Below are 5,555 nucleotides of genomic sequence, written 5' to 3' on the forward strand. Positions count from 1 at the left end.
GAGGGAGAACACGAGACCGGAGTCGCTTCGGCCCTGGCGACGTTCCTGGACCGAACCCTAAACCTAGATAAGGCTCTCTCCGCATGGGGACCCAATTCGAAGGTCGGACAAAATCATGAGCCTGGGGTCCTGACGCGGTGCAGGCTGACTTGCCAAGGAACCTGGAAGCTCACCATGTCGTTTCCCAGGCCCGGCTGCAGCTCTCAAGAGGATTCCGGAGGCCTCCTCGACCAGGGGCTTATCGCCGTGTGTCATCTTGGCAGCCAAAGAGGGACCCTGACCGGCACCGTCCTTTGTCCCCGCAACTAAGCCCTTCGGAAAGAACACTGCCCTGCTGTGAGTTCGGAGTCTGGAACCTCTTGGGACCTAACCCTAACCCTAACCCTACCCCGAACCAGGACCCTCCACCGAAACCTAAGCCTGCCTCGACACCTAATACTGCATTTGAGCCGCCTCCTGGCATGGGCCCTCACGTCAGCCCTCGAGGGAGATCACGAGACCGGAGTCGCTTCGGCCCTGGCGTCGACCCTGGACCGAACCCTAACCCTAGCTAAGGCTCTCTCCTCATGGGGACCCAATTCCAAGGTCGGACAGCATCACGCGCATAGGGAACAGAAGCGGTGCAGGCTGACTCGGCAAGGAACCTGGAATCTCAATATGTCGTTTCCCAGGCCCGGCTACAGCTCCCGAGAGGATTCCGGAGGCCTCCTCGACCAGGGGCTTATCGACGTGTGTGGCCTTGGCAGCGAAAGAGGGACCCTGACCGGCACCGTCCTTTGAGCCCTCAACTCAGACCTTCGGGGAGACCACTGCCCTTCTGTGGGTTTGGCGCCTGGAACCTCTTGGGACCTAACCCTAACCCTAACCCTTCCCCGAACCAGGACCCTCCACTGAAACCTAAGCCTGCCTCGTTCCCTTATCCTGCATTTGAGCCGCCTTCTGCATGGGCCCTCACTTCAGCCCAAGAGGGAGATCACGAGACCAGAGTCGCTTCGGCCCTGGCGTCGTCCCTGGACCGAACCCTAACCCTAGCTAAGGTTCTCTCCTCATGGGGACCCAATTCCAAGGTCGGACAGCATCACACGCCTGGGGTCTAGAAGCGGTGCAGGCAGATTCGGCAAGGAACCTGGAAGCTCACCATGTCGTTTCCCAGGCCCGGCTGCAGCTCCAGAGAGGATTCCGGAGGCCTCCTCGACCAGGGGCTTTTCGACGTGTGTGGCCTTGACAGCCAGGGAGGGACCCTGACCGGCACCGTCCCTTGTGCCCTCAACTCAGCCCTTCGGGGAGACCACTGCCCTGCTGTGTGTTCGGCGCCTGGAACTCCCTGGGACCTAACCCTAACCCTACCCGGGACCCTCCACTGAAACCAAAACTTGCCTCGATCCCTAATCCTGCATTTGAGACGCCTCCTGGCATGGGCCCTCACTTCAGCCCTCGAGGGAGATCACGAGACCGGAGTCGCTTTAGCCCTGGCGACGTCCCTGGACCGAACCCTAACCATAGCTAAGGCTCTCTGCTCATGGGGACACAATTCCAAGGTCGGACAGCATCATGCGCCTGGGGTCCAGAGGCGGTGCAGGCTGACTCGGCATGGACCTTGCAATCTCACCATGTCATTTCCCAGGCCCGGCTGCAGCTCCCAAGAGGATTCCGGAGGCCTCCTCGACCAGGGTCTTATCGACGTGTGTGGCCTTGACAGCCAAAGAGGGACCCTGACCGGCACGGTCCCTTGTGCCCTCAACTCAGCCCTTCGGGGAGACCACTGCCCTGCTTTGGGAAAAGCGCCTGGAATCTCCTGGGACCTAACCCTAACCCTAAGCCTACCCCGAACCAGGACCCTCCACCGAAACCTAAGCCAGCCTCGATCCCTATTCCTGCATTTGAGCCGCTTTCTGGAATGGGTCCTCACTTCAGTCCTCGAGGGAGATCACGAGACCCGAGTCGCTTCGGACCTGGCGACGTCCCAGGACCGAACCCTAACCCTAGTTAAGGCTCTCTCCGCATGGGACCCATTTCCTACGTAGGACAGCATCACGAGCCTGGGGTCCAGAAGCGGTGCAGGCTGACTTGCCCAGAAACCTGGAAGCTCACCATGTCATTTCCCAGGCCCGGATGCAGCTCCCGAGAGGATTCCGGAGGCCTCCTCGACCAGGGGCTTATTGCCATGTGTGGTCTTGGCAGCCAAAGAGGGACCCTGACCGGCACCGTCCCTTGTGCCCTCAACTCAGCCCTTCGGGGAGACCACTGCCCTGCTGTGAGTTCAGCGCCTGGAACCTCCTGGGACCTAACCCTAACCCTAACCCTACCCCGAACCAGGACCCTCCACCGAAACCTAAGCCTGCCTCGACACCTAATCCTGCATTTGAGCCGCCTCCTGGCATGGGCCCTCACTTAAGCCCTCGAGGGAGATCACGAGACCGTAGTCGCTCCGGCCCTGGCGACGTCCCTGGACCGAACCCTAACCCTAGCTAAAGCTCTCTCCTCATGGGGACCCAATTCCAAGGTCGGACAGCATCACGCGCCTGGGGTCCAGAAGCAGTGCAGGCTGACTCGGCATGGAACTTGGAATCTCACCATGTCGTTTCCCAGGCCCGGCTGCAGCTCCCGAGAGGATTCCGGAAGTCTCCTCGACCAGGGGCTTATCGACGTGTGTGGCCTTGACAGCCAAAGAGGGACCCTGACCGGCACGGTCCCTTGTGCCCTCAACTCAGCCCTTCGGGGAGACCACTGCCCTGCTGTGGGTTCGGCGCCTGGAACCTCCTGGGACCTAACCCTAACCCTAACCCTACCCCGAACCGTTACCCTCCACCGAAACGGAAGCCTGCCTCATTCCCTTATCCTGCATTTGAGCCGTCTTCTGATATGGGCCCTCACTTCAGCCCTCGAAGGAGATCACAAAACCGGAGTCGCTTCGGCCCTTGCGTCGTCCCTGGACCGAACCCTAACCCTAGCTAAGGCTCTCTCCTCATGGGGACCCAATTCCAATGTCAGACAGCATCACGCGCATAGGGAACAGAAGCGGTGCAGGCTGACTCGGCAAGGAACCTGGAAGCTCACCATGTCGTTTCCCAGGCCCGGCTGCAGCTCCCGAGAGGATTCAGGAGGCCTCCTCGACCAGGGGCTTTTCGACGTGTGTGGTCTTGGCAGCCAAAGAGGGACCCTGACCGGCACCGTCCCTTGTGCCCTCAACTCAGCATTTCGGGGAGACCACTGCCCTACTGTGAGTTCAGCGCCTGGAACCTCCTGGGACCTAACCCTAACCCTAACCCTACCACGAACCAGGACCATCCCCCGGAACCTAAGCCTGCCTCGACCCCTAATACTGCATTTGAGCCGCCTCCTGGCATGGGCCCTCACTTCAGCCCTCGAGGGAGATCACGAGACCAGAGTCGCTTCGGCCCTGGCGACGTCCCTGGACTGAACCCTAACCCTAGCTAAGGCTCTCTCCTCATGGGGACCCAATTCCAAGGTCGAACAGCATCACGCGCCTGGGGTCCAGAAGCGGTGCAGGCTGACTCGGCATGGAACGTGGAATCTCACCATGTCGTTTCCCAGGCCCGGCTGCAGCTCCAGAGAGGATTCCGGAGGCCTCCTCGACCAGGGGCTTATCGACGTGTGTGGCCTTGACAGCCAAAGAGGGTCCCTGACCGGCACGGTCCCTTGTGCCCTCAACTCAGCCCTTCGGGAAGACCACTGCCCGGCTGTGGGTTCGGCGCCTGGAACCTCCTGGGACCTAACCCTAACCCTAACCCTACCCAGAAAAAGACCCTCCACCGAAACCTAAGCCAGGCTCGATCCCTATTCCTGCATTTGAGCTGCCGTCTGGCATGGGCCCTCATTTCAGGCCTCGAAGGAGATCACCAGACCGGAGTCACTTCGGCCCTGGTGACGTCCCTGGACTGAACCCTAACCCTAGATAAGGCTCTCTCCGCATGGGGACCCAATTCCAAGGTAGGACAGCTTCACGAGCCTGGGGTCCAGAAGCGGGGCAGGCTGACTTGCCAAGGAACCTGGAAGCTCACCATGTCGTTTCCCAGGCCCGGCTGCAGCTCCTGAGAGGATTCCGGAGGCCTCCTCGACCAGGGGCTTATCGACGTGTGTGGCCTTGGCAGCCAAAGAGGGATCCTGACCGGCACCGTCTTTTGTGCCCGCAACTAAGCCCTTCGGGAAGAACACTGCCCTGCTGTGAGTTCTGCGTCTGGAACCTCTTGGAACCTAACCCTAACCCTAACCCTTCCCCGAACCGTTACCTCCACTGAAACCTAGCCTGCCTCGTTCCCTTATCCTGCATTTGAGCCGCCTTCTGGCATGGGCCCTCACTTCAGCCCTCGAGGGAGATCACGAGAGCGGAGTCGCTACGGCCCTGGCATCGTCCCTGGACCGAACCCTAACCCTAGCTAAGGCTCTCTCCTGTTGGGGACCCAATTCCAAGGTCGGACAGCATCACGCGCATAGGGAACAGAAGCGGTGCAGGCTGACTCGGCAAGGAACATGGAAGCTCACCATGTCGTTTCCCAGGCCCGGCTGCAGCTCCCGAGAGGCTTCCGGAGCCTCCTCGACCAGGGGCTTATCGACGTGTGTGGTCTTGGCAACCAAAGAGGGACCCTGACCGGCACCGTCCCTTGTGCCCTCAATTCAGCCCTTCGGGGAGACCACTGCCCTGCTGTGAGTTCAGCGCCTGGAACCTCCTGGGACCTAACCCTAACCCTAACCCTACCCCGAACCAGGACCCTCCACCGAAACCTAAGCCTGCCTCGACACCTAATCCTGCATTTGAGACGCCTGCTGGCATGGGCCCTCACTTCAGCCCTCGAGGGAGATCACGAGACCGGAGTCGCTTTAGCCCTGGCGACGTCCCTGGACCGAACCCTAACCATAGCTAAGGCTCTCTGCTCATGGGGACACAATTCCAAGGTCGGACAGCATCATGCGCCTGGGGTCCAGAGGCGGTGCAGGCTGACTCGGCATGGACCTTGCAATCTCACCATGTCATTTCCCAGGCCCGGCTGCAGCTCCCGAGAGGATTCCGGAGGCCTCCTCGACCAGGGTCTTATCGACGTGTGTGGCCTTGACAGCCAAAGAGGGACCCTGACCGGCACGGTCCCTTGTGCCCTCAACTCAGCCCTTCGGGGAGACCACTGCCCTGCTTTGGGAAAAGCGCCTGGAATCTCCTGGGACCTAACCCTAACCCTAAGCCTACCCCGAACCAGGACCCTCCACCGAAACCTAAGCCAGCCTCGATCCCTATTCCTGCATTTGAGCCGCTTTCTGGAATGGGCCCTCACTTCAGTCCTCGAGGGAGATCACGAGACCCGAGTCGCTTCGGACCTGGCGACGTCCCAGGACCGAACCCTAACCCTAGTTAAGGCTCTCTCCGCATGGGACCCATTTCCTACGTAGGACAGCATCACGAGCCTGGGGTCCAGAAGCGGTGCAGGCTGACTTGCCCAGAAACCTGGAAGCTCACCATGTCATTTCCCAGGCCCGGATGCAGCTCCCGAGAGGATTCCGGAGGCCTCCTCGACCAGGGGCTTATTGCCATGTGTGGTCTTGGC

The sequence above is a fragment of the Prionailurus viverrinus genome, unplaced genomic scaffold, assembly GCF_022837055.1.
Source record: "Prionailurus viverrinus isolate Anna unplaced genomic scaffold, UM_Priviv_1.0 scaffold_70, whole genome shotgun sequence".
Classification (NCBI taxonomy): Eukaryota; Metazoa; Chordata; class Mammalia; order Carnivora; family Felidae; genus Prionailurus; species Prionailurus viverrinus.